Genomic DNA, 13,709 nt, shown 5'->3' on the forward strand with positions numbered 1-13,709 from the left:
TTTGATAATGCTGAAGCCCTGCATAAGCACACAGGCAAAGAGGGCCTGCTAATCTCTTAAGAATATTAAAAGCACTAATATGCCATATTTACTGATATTAAGGATTTCAACAGCATATAATATGCGTTTAAAAATCGTTTTGCATATCAAAATACAATTTGTGAGCAGTGATTTAATGGTAGTTAATAAGACTCATTTCAAAAAGCAGACTAGGAATGGACACAGCAGGCCTTCCTCTGCCCCCCTGTGGTCGTTTGGTACAACTGCAGGGATAAAGGGGGGTCAGAACATGATTATATTGGCATTATCTTATTATATCCATCTTTCCATTATCTATACGGCTTTTCCCGTTTGGAGTCGCGGGGGGCTGGAACCGATCCCAGCTTTCATTGGGCGAGAGATGGAGAACAACCTGGACTGGGGTTGACCTTTTTCTGATATATAGAGACACACAACCAGCCACACTTACATTCACACAGAGTCACCAATAATGTACCTTACGAGCATATCTTTGCACTGGGTGAGGAAGCCGGAGAACCCGAAAGGGAACACATGGGGAGAACATACAAACTCCACAAGGAGAGGCTCCTGTCCTACTGGGATTCGAACCAGGACCCTTCTTGCTATGAGGTAGCAACGCTAACCACAGCACCACCATGCAGCCATCTTACCATAGATAAATCATCAATTAATATATCCTACAATAAACTTGATTTGGTGCGTGTAATGTGAGGCATATACGGTGTGCAGGTCTACACTGGTTTTAAAGGTGTAAGAGAAAGAGTTAGAGGGCCAGCTATTGAATGTGTGACTTCTTTAGTTTTTGGATTTTTTTTTTTTTTTTCAACATTAGTTTCCCACTGAACCACATGCTGTTGGATTGATTCACAAAAGTTTTAAACCCCCAGAAATTTGAATCAAATACTTTCGCTTGTTTTTCTCGTAGAAAAGAAGACATGACCCAGTTTACACATCTTGTACAATATACTGTTGTTCCACTTCACCAGCGGAGGGTTACATTACTGTAGAATTAAACAAGCCTTTACTTTGTGCAAGCCTTCTCTGTTTGACTGTAATACATATCAATACTACATGGGAAAATACATACATTTATTTGATAGTTACAGTAAGTTTGCATGTTGCAAAAACCCATGGCCATAATTCACATTTTAAAATAAAGATATTTTTAAATACTTAGAGCTCCTTTGAGAAGTTTTTAATAGCAGCGTTAAGCAGTAAGACATGTTCACACTGGTCTAATGATCCTTTATCCTGGGTTTAAAATCATCAGAGCAAATGAAATGCTCTTGTTTAAAGTGACTCTGGAGCGCGGACCATCCTGAAGAAGAAGCACGAACACCTAAACCAAAGACAGAGCGACTTTGAGGAATAACATACATAACAAGTCCATGAGACAGAAGGTTACAGCTGCTCACAGTTTTAGGAGTCAGTAGAGAACATACATAAGAAGGAAGTTCATGTAGTTATACAAGGAAGACCAACCAACCTCTCTTAGAAGACACAATGATGTGTGCTGAAGACCAAGCCAGAGAGGAATCATGAAGCAGCATGATACACTGAGTCCAACATTTTCAGTGATGATCAGTGACGACGAGGCTTGTAAGAGCCCGAAACAACCCAAAATGTAACAAGGGCCCGAGATGTAATAAAAGAATGGAAGAAAACCCAAAATGTAATAACTGATCGATAATCTAACACGATGCTGAGCTTGAAAAGTAATAACTTTTTGCCAAAATATTGTTCTTCTAAAAGTGTAATAATTTGATTAAATCATAGAGTGAGTCAATCATTTATGGATTAAAGGGTGTTTTGCTTCAATGTACAGTGTAGTATCATACACTATGCCCCCTTTAATGTAGTTCTATTTTGTCAGGAGTCAATCTGCTGCACAATGAAACATTTACTTTATATTCTATTAATACTTTTAATTTGTAGTTTGATGAATAAAAAATCTGCTTTTTAGTGTGAAGATGCATGTTTTAATAATGCCTCTTTAAGTTTCTGTCATATGATAAGCCACATGTCTTACAGGAAGTCTGAATTATTTTCCTTCTGGAAAGAGAAATCATAATTAAATGTCACAGAAAGAGTAAATTATGTATAACTAAATGTCTGGGGGAGAAAAAGGATATCACACCTGATACAGACATGGGACCAAAGCTTCATCTATTATAGAAAAAAAATGAATTAAAAATGTTGAAGAGTGGTCAGATGCTGACCTTGAATTCACACTGAGGTCTGAAACCGCCTTCATTAGTGAGCCGTTTCACCTGAGCAACTGGAGGGAGACAGGCTCTAAAGCGCTGCTTCAGAGTTAGTGAACTCAGTAATTCCTCTTACTGTCTTGTGCCCTATGATTCAAACTGGTTCTCTGCCTCTCTTTGTTAACTAGCTGCTGTATAATGATGTAGTTTTCTGTGATGTTCCAACACCATGGCTGGAGGCAGGAGTTTAGTCAGCAGCGTGCAGGATCAAGAAAAAAAAAAAGTGAGCCACTGAAAATGGAGAAAAATGGCTCGCAGTACCCCAAGGTAGGAAATAAATTGCAGACGATAACTGGTGAAGCGAAGCACAAACAGCATAATAAATTATTCGAGATTTTTGCTCTCATTTTACAGAGCAAAATCAAACTTTGGAGTGCACGCTTGGCAGGCCATTAAAAGAATTACTTCATGCTCTGGAAACAGAGGGCTTGTGTCAATCCCCATCTCTCACACAAAAAGACAACGCATGCTCCTCGGGATCGCTTTGTGTTTTCTGCCATCAAGGTGGGTACGGTGATAAGCTGAGATCAGTGAGGCAAGCACAAATACAGTAAGTGACTTGGAAATAGCTTTGAAAGAAACATATCTCCACTGAATAAGGAGCTAAACCTAGAGTTAATACACACTGGCATGGAGTAGATAAATATTTATGCACAAATATTTATGTCTTACAGTTTCTCAATATACCCATTTAAATGATTAATGATCTGCATTCCACACATTTAATAATTTAGCATAAATAAATAAGTCATATTTTGCCCACTCTATAAATATTCAACAGATTTGGAGGATTTTTAGTTGTCTGCAGACTTCTGCGTGTTGATAATAGCAGGCACTGGAGCAATGTACATTCAAAGATTTGTTAGTTGTTTGCTTAATCCAATCAATATTTCATATGTGTATGAATATGAGAATTACCACTCCAATCACCCGCTGCAGACACCACACACGAGGACTGTGTGTCTGTTTTTCCTCAAATGCACCCAACACACAACATGTGTTGAATAATAAAAACACGGTCCATAGAAGCAGTGATAGGGAATCTTAAGTGGAGTTCAACTCGACTTCCAGCTGCAATAAAGCCTGATTTTTATGCACACTGCTCGGCGTGGGTTCAGTTTCATCTTTGATAACAATGTCTGTAATACATGATGGTAACATTTTGGATTTATTTGAATCATTTGGTGGTGGCGGTGTCATGATTTATTCCTGTTTAGTTTCATATTTTGTTAATTTCAGTGTTGAGAATTCATTTTCTGTTTTATTTATTAATGTTCTTTCCTTGTGTTGCTTTTAACCTTGCGTATGTTCTGTTCATATTCCTGGTTTAAGTTTCTAGTGCCCATGTTTCTCGGGGCGGCTGTGGCTCAGTGGTAGAGACGGTCATCTCTTAACCTGAAGGTCGGAGGTTTGATCTCCAGCTCCTGCAGCAACATGTCCGATGTGTCCTTGGGAAGACACTAAACCCTGATTTGCTCCCGCTGCTTCGTGAACGGTGAATGGATGTGATGGTCACTTTACACAGCAACATCGGCCATCATTGTGTGAATATGGGTGTGAATGGGTTGGTGTTACTTACGCTTTGAATATTGTCAGAAGACTAGAAAAGCACTTTGCCAGATTGAGTTCATTTACCATATCTTTTCCCTGTGTTCATTTCTCTAGTCTGTTCTTTAATGTTTCCTGTTTTATTTTGTACTTCTTGTCCCCAGTGTTTCTTGTCTTATGCTGCATTCATGTGGCGTCGTACACATTGGAAAAACAAGTTTTCGAGTTGTAAAATGCACATGAACACCTGCTCAAGTCAAACCAACAACTCGGAAACTCGGAAAAGAATGAGGTGCCCGACTTCCCGACTTGACGTCAGAATCATCATCACATAGGGGGAAAATATGTTTTGTTAATGTTAACAATTTTTAAAAAAAGATTCACGTATTGCACATCAACTTTTTGCTCAAATATACATTTTAACAGAGACATTTCACTGATCTTCTTTGTAGCATCAACGCTGTTTTTTGCTGTTGTTATAACATTCCAACTTTCCGAGCTGAAATCACGTGAACACACTGAAGTTGGAAGAACGACTTCCAAATTTGGAAACTTGGACCACCTGAGCAGCACGTGAATGCAGCATTTCTTCCTCTTTTTGTCTTTTTTCCCTCCATTTTTGATTGCCTTGAATGTTTTCACCTGTTAGTCTCACCTGTGTTTGATTGCCCCCTGTATTTGTGTTTCTTCCCTTCTGTGTCAGTTCATTGTCAGACTTTCCCGTTTAGTTTTTTTCCTCATGGCTATTGGTTTTCTCTTTTTGGATTTTTTGTTGAATTTGTGAAAAATAAGCCTTATTTTGCCTTTTTGTTCAAATAAATATTTTTTGTTTGAGGATTTGGTTAATCTCTTTGGATCTAACACACTGTGACAGGTGGAAGGTGAATTCATCATCTAAGGTCATCCTTCATGGCACTGGGTTGATTTGTTAGTCATTCATGTTAAGTAGGGTAGCAATAAATAAATATGTAAAACATATCTGCTTAAACACCTGTTCTAAAACACATTTATAACGAAGTGATATTCCACTCTGGCTCAGGAGATTTAAAATGCCCGTTGGTTTTCCTGTCGATTCATGGAAATGCAGCTTGGGCAGGATAAAACCATGAGACAGTATTAATAATGCATCCCCAGCATGCATTCTGCATCATTATTCTACAATTTAAATGAGGGTTAAAGCTCACTTCTTTGCTTGTACAAGCGCAATTGAACATTAAATATACATTAGTGGGTGATATTTTTTACCAGAGGAACTTTCATTGCAGCCATTTTTTAAATTGAGTTCATGGTCACATAAGACAAATGTGACCCTTTATGTCCTGTCCTGCTGGTAAACTGTTGTTTCTGCCTGAACTGTTATAAATAAAAGATAGATTACGTCCTATTTTAACAAGTTGTTTGCCACAGCTGAACAAGGGGGTGCTGTTTCATCATGTTGATATCAAACCTGAGGGGGATGTCACCACAGTCTCGACATTACGCCCGAGACACACAGAACATTGGCTGAGGAGAAATTCTTATTGTAGTTATTTTCAGTTATTTTACTGCTTGGATTTTTTTTCTTGAAATAATAATACCAGGTAGGCTAATAATCTGAGTGGGTTAAAAATACTGATTTGTAGGCTACGTGGAATAAGCCTATTTTATTTCTGAAAAGCATCTAATTTTTCAAGGTATGTCACAACCACTTATTTGGCCCCTTGTTGTGTTTGCACATATTTACTTGTTGAATGCTTTTAGTATCAAACTGTTTGACCTGATTTTTAAAGGAAAGAATATGCTAAACCCAACGTAGCTGCAGCATACGTTTCTTTGGCATGGGAGACCTAATTGCTACTGAATCAAGATGTTTTGCGGGGTATTGGATTGATTTGACCTGCTCAGACATATCTGATCTGGCTCTGTAGGCTGTATCAGAGGTGTTACTTGCTAAAGACATTTACAAGCTCACACAGAATCTTTGTCAAAAGGTCAGGTAGGTTGGTTGTCATACTTCAGTGTATTTCCTGGATTATATTCATAATAAATTATTTCAAAACTACACTTTCATAATAGACAACATGTAAATAAGTACTTTGTTGTCACTTCTTATTGCAAAGGGTAATAATTCAGTCATAACCACTGTGTCACGAAGTGTCAGACCATATTTGAGGGTTCAGAAGTTCATGTTGAGATAACATGTAAGAATGAAAATGATTCCTGATTTTGAGCAGAAACCTAAAACTTCTCTAAAATGAAAGACTGATAATCAATCAAATGTTCTCATGTAGAGCCATCCTCATGTAGTGTAGAAAATAAAACAATCAGTCTCCCCTACCTTCATGACCATGACAGCCAACCATTGAGAGTGTAAATATTTATCTACAAGAATAAGGGCTTAGTTTAGATTTTATTTCAAATAGAAACAGTGCATGCAATGTCACTTCAATCAACTATTCATCAATCACCCATCAATCAATCAATCAGGCTTTATTTGGGCTGTAGCACCTTTAATACAAATCCAATTGAAAGTGCTTTACAGCGATGAAAACATGGTACAAACAAAAATTGAATTAGAAATAGAAACTGAGACTATTGCACAAAAAGCAATTAAATACAGAATTAAAACAATGGAAGGTAAATAGGCTAGTTGAAAAATAAATTACATTAAAAAAAGTAACAAAAATACATATAGGCCTAGTTAAAATAGCCTAATAAAAAAAAGCACTGATGAATAATAAATAAAGAGTTAAAGATTAATACATTTAAATCACTATAAAACAATTCAACAATGAAATGATAAAACTCCAGGCTGACGAGAGATGTTTTTAGTTTACGTTTCAAAGTATTACTGGACTATTTGTCGCCTGCTGTAGTTTTGAGAGTTAGTCAGCTTGTCTTAGCGCTTCAGGGAGCAGAACTGGAAATAGGTGAGTCGGTATAAAGTGACGCTCATGTCTCATCATCCGCCCTGAACATCCCTCTGCTCTGGACCAGAGTGCAACCTGCGTGTTTTTGAACCAAAATGGCGACAGTGGAAGAGAGGGGGGGGAACGGGCTGCGATGTCAGGTGCAATGATAAACTTGAGGACACCTCGAGCTGAGCCGCCGTCGTCCTGAGGTAAGGTAAGTCACACAGGGGTGTAGCCTGAACTTTGATGTGCGCAGTGATACATCGCAGCCAGGTGTCGTTATCAGTCAGTGTCGCTTTCGTGGGCCAGTGGGGAAGAGTGAGAACACTGCAGTGTATCAGTATCTGTTACATCTTTTAGATGGTTTAGTCTGTTATTGCAACAAAACGTCTCTCCTCCGGACACAGCTGGCAGAGTTTCCTGTCTGTGGCTCAGAGTGCAGAGCAGAACAGATAGCTTTCTGTCGCATAGCCTGTCAAAAGCATAGACTACAGTGTATGGTCAAAACAGAGGAGCAGCTCTAAGCTAGGCAGCTGAAATGTTTCACTTTGTACTGAAGGACAGTCTGTGTGTGGCTGCTTAGAAAGAGCTGCTTTGACTTCAAAAGACAAGTTAAAGTTTACAGCCACATTTTATTCAGAGTTACATGACTGTAGTAAACGTCGTTTCTCAAGTTGATATCTGTTTTCTACAGATTATTATCTTTATTATCACCTTTATAACTTGTGGGAACAACATATATGTGAGCTTGAGATATTAACTTTTGCTGTAGGTTACGCATAATATATTTTTTACAATTCCGTAGTCTTCGTATCTGACCTAAAACTGCCAAAGAAATAAAACAGTGCGACAAATATTAATGCAAGGCTATGTGTGATTGTGGGGAAAGACCCTCTTAATGCCTAATTAGTCTATATGGACGTTCTTAAATGCCAAAGTGATTGAGTAAGTCTAACCCCCTTTTCAGTGCAGGACCACAGTGATGGTTTAGAAAGAGGACAGCAGAACATGACATGAAAAGCATCCAAGTTAGGTAGGCCACATTCAGATCTCTGATTTTAAATGATACTCACCAAACAAACTAATCACAGTTTTTCATATTTATTCTCAAATTCTTAAAACTATTAGGCTATGTTAAAGCCAAATAGTCCAGTTAGTTAAATGTGTGGGACATACAGTACATGTATTCCATAAATAACCTCAACATGGGTGCTGTCTGATAAATTGGCAACTGAGCAGCCGGCTTGACAGTAATGAACTACAAACACATCATGGGTGTCAAGTTGTGGCCAACTTTCTGGATTTGATTTTACATGAAGTCTTGTTAGTTAGCTAACATGAAATGTACTAATAACCTTGTCATGCCACACTGAATGTAGTTTATATTTTCCTCAACACAAACAACAAGATAGTACAACACTTGCATTACCAGTATAACAATGAACAAAAGTTACTTTTAGGAAGAGATGATATTATTCGCAATGGATTGTGGGATAGTTCCTTGACTCCGGATAGAATTATGTACACAGTCTTGTACCTTTGCCTTATTTCCCAGTTTTTGACGCCGTTTTGGTGCCGAATGAAATGTTCTATAGTCACAAGTATTGGGGTAGCTGGTTGTCTTGGTTCCAGATGCCAATCTCTTGATATAAGGATTTTGTTAAAAAATCAAGGGAGGATTTCAACGGGGAAAATTACTTCTGGAACCAGAGTCACCGAAAAAGTGGGCGGTCACTGTTTAGCTCTATATAGTTTGGATGTCCCATTGACTCACCATCCAGATAGATAAATGGATAGATACATGTTTTGTTCCATCTCTGCTGGTAAATTGTCTGCTTTATAAAGCAACATTTTGCTGTATATGTGTTATGATGTATGACCCAATCATTCAGTCCAGACCTCAGTGCCCAGTCGGTTTCTCCTTCTACTTTCTTTTGTTAATGGTGAAAGTTATTTTCAACTCCAGCTATCAATTTGTTAAATGTAATGTCTGGTTGAGATTACTTTGCAATAAGGGGGCCAAATACATCAAATTATTCAATATGGCTTCAGAGGCTTTTGATAATATCACGTAGGTCGTTTTTTTAAAGGTTTGATTGAATTTTATGTGGATTTTTAGTATTTTACCGCAGGTGAGCAATGCAGTGAATGAATGGTTTGTGCTTGAAGATGTTGTGTTTGATTGTAGAAGAACTACAGCAACACAGGGACCAGGAGACTTTATTTACACTGAGATGTTATCAGCAACTAACAGGAATGGAAGTTTTATATATAAATACAAAATCAAAGTGTGGAGCTACATAAGTGAGTCCATCACTCCCTGCAGGTGTCTAAGGACAACCTTTCATGGCTGAAGGAAAGAAAATCCAGTGAAAGCTTAAGAGCCTAGTGAAGGTTTTATACTGCATTAGATACCACAGAGAGTAAAGGAGTCAACCGCCTGGCTAAATAAATCAGATGGTCGAGGCATGTTATCCACAAATTGATTATATGTCAGTTGACAAGGTCAAATATTTTAACCAAGATGCCTGAAATCCCCGACTGCTCAGCATAGCAAACAGTTTGGTGTTCTCTACTGGCCTGGCCGGCTGCTGCTTACACAGCTTTAAACGAACACACCGGGGACTACTTAAATGGGAGAACACTGGCCTGAATTAGCGACTCAGCTGAGCAGCAGCTGCAGAGATGAGATATTTTAGTAATCAGGTGGCTCCAGCAAGAACACAGAGTACTGCAGAAATGTATCCAGAAGAAGGGAAATAAGGACAGCGTATTTAGTTTCTGACAGGGGGTTCAAGCTATTCCATTGCATTGTGGGATTACAATACATCTATGATAGAACATTTTATCACGTACAGTAGTAAGCAAGAGAATGGGCCCTGTTATGTTTGCTTTTGTCTAGGTGACTCACTGGACCCCTAGTGGCCTTGAGAAAAAATTCATTTAGAGAGTCAAATATTATCTTTTTTTTTCATATAATAAATAACAAAGGGACACCTATTTTGTGGTATTAATCACCACCTTAAAAATATTTCTCTTCTAGTTCTTTGCTATGGTAGCCTACATGGGCACCCCTGCACTCTTAAACCCAGAGTAACTGTTAAATTACCCCCACCACTACCCTATAAGATGACCTTTGGCATGGTCAAATATTGTATTCTGCTGTTTCTTTGGATAACAACAACACAAGCTAGGCCTGGAGAAGAATCTTCCAGTGCAGACTGAAGTAGCCAAACTTGGGAGTTTTTGTTAATGGTGGAGCTGTAGCTGCACCTGCATAATGCACCTGCCCCTGTCTTTATCATTGTCAACAGGTTCTAGGGCAGAGCATGGCCCGCTTACCTGTGATGGTTCACTACATGTGCTGCAGAGGGTGTTGAGATTAGGGGTGGGACAAAATATTGATGCTGCAACATATCGTTGTCCTGACTTTTGTAACAATGATGAAATAGCTGGTGCCAAACATCAATTTTTACAATACAGCACTCTAAACAAATGTCCCTGCATCCCGTCTTTATGACTCCTCAGCTCTCGGCATAGGACATACAAGAGGATAATGAAAATGAAAGGTTGACAACTGGATTAAACAAGAATAAAAATAAGACAACAGATGTTAAAGAATGACACCAAACTGACAGTACATACTGCAAATACATTTTACTTGCACTTCAATCTTTCAACCCTTTTTGTTAATCTCCAGTTAATCAGATATTTTGATGTATCATTCTGGATTGCATCATATCAATTATTGCACAATCCCTTTATTGCGATATGATCATGATCTTGGACCATGTATCCCGTATCGTATGGTATCGTAGGGTAATGTATTCCTTAGTGAAAAGTCTTGAATCCAAACGTTCTATATGCTGTGGTTTTAGCTGATGAATAGTGTACTGTATGAGTTTTAGTTTTAGTTGTTGAAACTGTGTGATCTGTTCGTGGCCCGGACTCTCTTGAAAAAGAGATCCTTGATCTTAATGGGACTAACCTGGATAAAGGTTAGATTGTAGTGAGTCCTGTGTAGGACATGGTCACTATCCAAAACCAGTGTTTATCACGCATCATTGCATCTGTATCGTGATACGCATTGTATCGTGGGGTTGTGGGAAATACCCAGCCCTAGTATCGTATCCTATTGTATCATATCATGTCGTATCGTATTGTATTGTATCATGTCGTATAATATCCTGACCGTATCTTGAGGTATTGTATCGCGTGGTATTGTATCATATTGTGAGTTACTCTTGATTTCCACCCTTAGCTGAGAGTATTGTTAACTATTGAGCCAAAAAATTATCACCTGAAGAAGACCTCTGGTCAAAACATAGTGATGTGATCATTAAAACACCCTTTTTTGCAACAGTTGAGCAAGTGTGCGGGCCTATCTTCTTTCCAACTATTGAGTCATACCATTGCTAAATCAAGACAACAATTGTAACCAAGAAACATTTCCCCACACAGATAAATATATCATTACATCAGATGAGCTGTCAGATATATTAGATATTCATTCAAATATATCTACTCTGGTCAACTGAGTAATCAACTTGTAGCTGATTTCAACACTGTTTTAATCATTCTCAGATGGGTTTTTTTTAATACTAAATGTCCCAATGTTTCAGTTAAGTCTCCCAGAACAGAGTGTGTATTTATAGAGACACATATCATCTGAGAGACAGAGTGTGTCTGTCACAGTTTTCTCACCATTTGTCTCTGTTACAGTTGTTTTCTTCTGGAGCCATGTGGTGTAATCAGTGATTCAACCTAGACTGGCAAGTACACATCCACCGCTTCCTTTTTTTTTTTTGGTTTTGTTTCATAAACTGTTTTGCGAAATATTCTGCATCCGCTTTCTCAGATTTGACAAACACGGGTGTATTAGTGGATTTCTGTCTCGTATTAGGAGAGACATTATGTGTTCATTGTTTACAATTCTGTCTAAATAACAACAAGGTGACCTCCTGTGAAGTGACACAAGTCTATAATCTATCCGATTGGGTGAAGTGTTTCAATTAAAATTGAAAAGCAGGAAAATGTGTGTTGTGTGGAGTCTAATTCTCCTATCATTATTATAATCACAATGGCAGAGCACAAACCCAAAATGTCACCGTCTCTGAAAAGGTGTTATCATTCAGAGGCACAGTTGTATGTCTCCTTACCGGCTTAACACCTGAAACTGTAGCTCAGATGTGTGAAATGCTCTGAAACTATAGCTGGGTGTGATTACCAGTCAAATTAAATCTGAGATGTCAGTAACATGTGTCAGTGCTCCCACTCCTACGCTTGGCAGGTTGCAGAGAGTGACAAGCTGGCTGTTGATTATTTTCCAGTGTGAAACAGAATCACTGACACACAACTTGTGTTTACCACCCTCCTGTCTTTGTTCAATTTCTTAAAATGTAAAACATTATTGGGAGTTTTGGTGCTGAAATTGTCACGACTTTGAAATTCATCATGAGATCATTAAATCAGGAGCATAGCTCAGAGGTCTAATACGGTTTAACACATTTCCTCTGTGACTCCACAAAACGCTGAATCATTAGTGAGTTGACCTTTGAACTGTTTTGAACCTTCATGGATATACTCATAATAGAACATTGGACCCCTATTGAGTAGTGTTGCGAAATGTGTAGCTCAAAGACCTCCTTCTTTATCTGATACTCTTGAAGACCCCCCCCCCCGCTCTCTTAGTGCCCACTTTCCTGGGACCGCTCTATCTGCAGTCGCAGGGAAATTTGAGTGAGCCTCCGGGTGGGCGTGTCCTACAATGTTGCTCAATGCTTTGCTCGAATATGTCGGCGGAACCTGACGTTAGGTTCTGGTCAAGTCTCGCCAAGTTCTCTTAACGTTCACGTTCAGAGCAGCAGGAAACAACGTCCAGGGATTACACCAACAGCTGTGCATCTTGTGTTTAAAAAACCTTTGCCAAGGTTTAGTACGGACACCCAACATCCTAAACATTACATGTATTTAAATATGGATAAGCATAATAGACCTCCTTTAAAAGATTAGCAACAAAAACAGATTGCCTTTTATCTTGGACAACAAACCAGCAAATGTGAAAAATACCAATATTGTGTTATGAACTTGTTCTGAGCTTGTAGCTTGTATTTCTTCTGATGTAACTCGGCTGTGATACTCGGTTTATAAATGTTAAATAAGGATGTTTGTAATCGATTCTTTCTGTTTCATTGAGGACATACCTACACTGGCCTATGGATGTAACCTTATGACAGAAAATAACCTGTCAACCATTTAGAACTTTTAAGCGTATTGAGTTATATTCCAAACTATAATACCAAACTAGTTCCTCTCTGACCTGTGAAGACTTGCAGCCATTCTTTATCTGATGTGAGAGTGAAGTCTATATCTACAGGTTTTAGGTTGTTGTTTGGACAAAAAGGGATGTACTGTAGAACTCTTCACCGCTTTGTGACTCTTCAAAGACCAACATAATGATCGTTCACCTAAAAATATCTTAAGAGCCTAGTGGTTATGTTGCACGCTCCATGTACAGAGGCCGTAGTCCTCATTGTGTGGCTGTGGGTTTCAGTCTGACCTGGTCCCTTTGCTGCATGTAGCCCCCACATTGTCTCCTCCCAGCATTTCCTGTGTCCCTCCAGCCGACGTCAAAAAGAAGTCAAAAAGGCCGAACAATGAACTTAAATAGAAAAAATATATAATCTTTTGATCACTAACAATAAGAAAATAATTATTTGCAGCCCCAATGTTGTCGTCTCATCTCTGTAGTACATGATCATTTCATGACTATTGAATGCCTGTATCTATATGTGCTGGTGTCAGATATCATAAAATAGTATTGAAGCAAATGTATGGAATACCATCTATTAAAAGCATCAGTTAAAATGTTTAACGTTGAGTCAGACTGTAACGTAAGATTTGATAACCTCCATGCTTTATGACCTTATAGGACTTACATTATACAACCATCCCATTTCTTTTTCTTTTTAAAGGTTTCTATTTT

The 13,709-nt window shown here is 38.4% G+C and overlaps 1 protein-coding gene across 1 annotated transcript in view; it reads left to right on the top strand.

Moving 5' to 3' along the window:
• Window positions 1-6,805: 6,805 nt before the first annotated feature.
• znf644b (zinc finger protein 644b) overlaps window positions 6,806-13,709 on the top strand; it is a 34,177-nt gene continuing 27,273 nt past the window's right edge. The window contains exon 1 of the mRNA XM_065956082.1: window positions 6,806-6,933. The gene's annotated coding sequence lies outside the window, so the exon portion shown is untranslated. The remainder of the gene's footprint in view (window positions 6,934-13,709) is intronic.

This window comes from Labrus bergylta, chromosome 6 (genome assembly GCF_963930695.1).
Source record: "Labrus bergylta chromosome 6, fLabBer1.1, whole genome shotgun sequence".
In the NCBI taxonomy this organism is placed as follows: domain Eukaryota; kingdom Metazoa; phylum Chordata; class Actinopteri; order Labriformes; family Labridae; genus Labrus; species Labrus bergylta.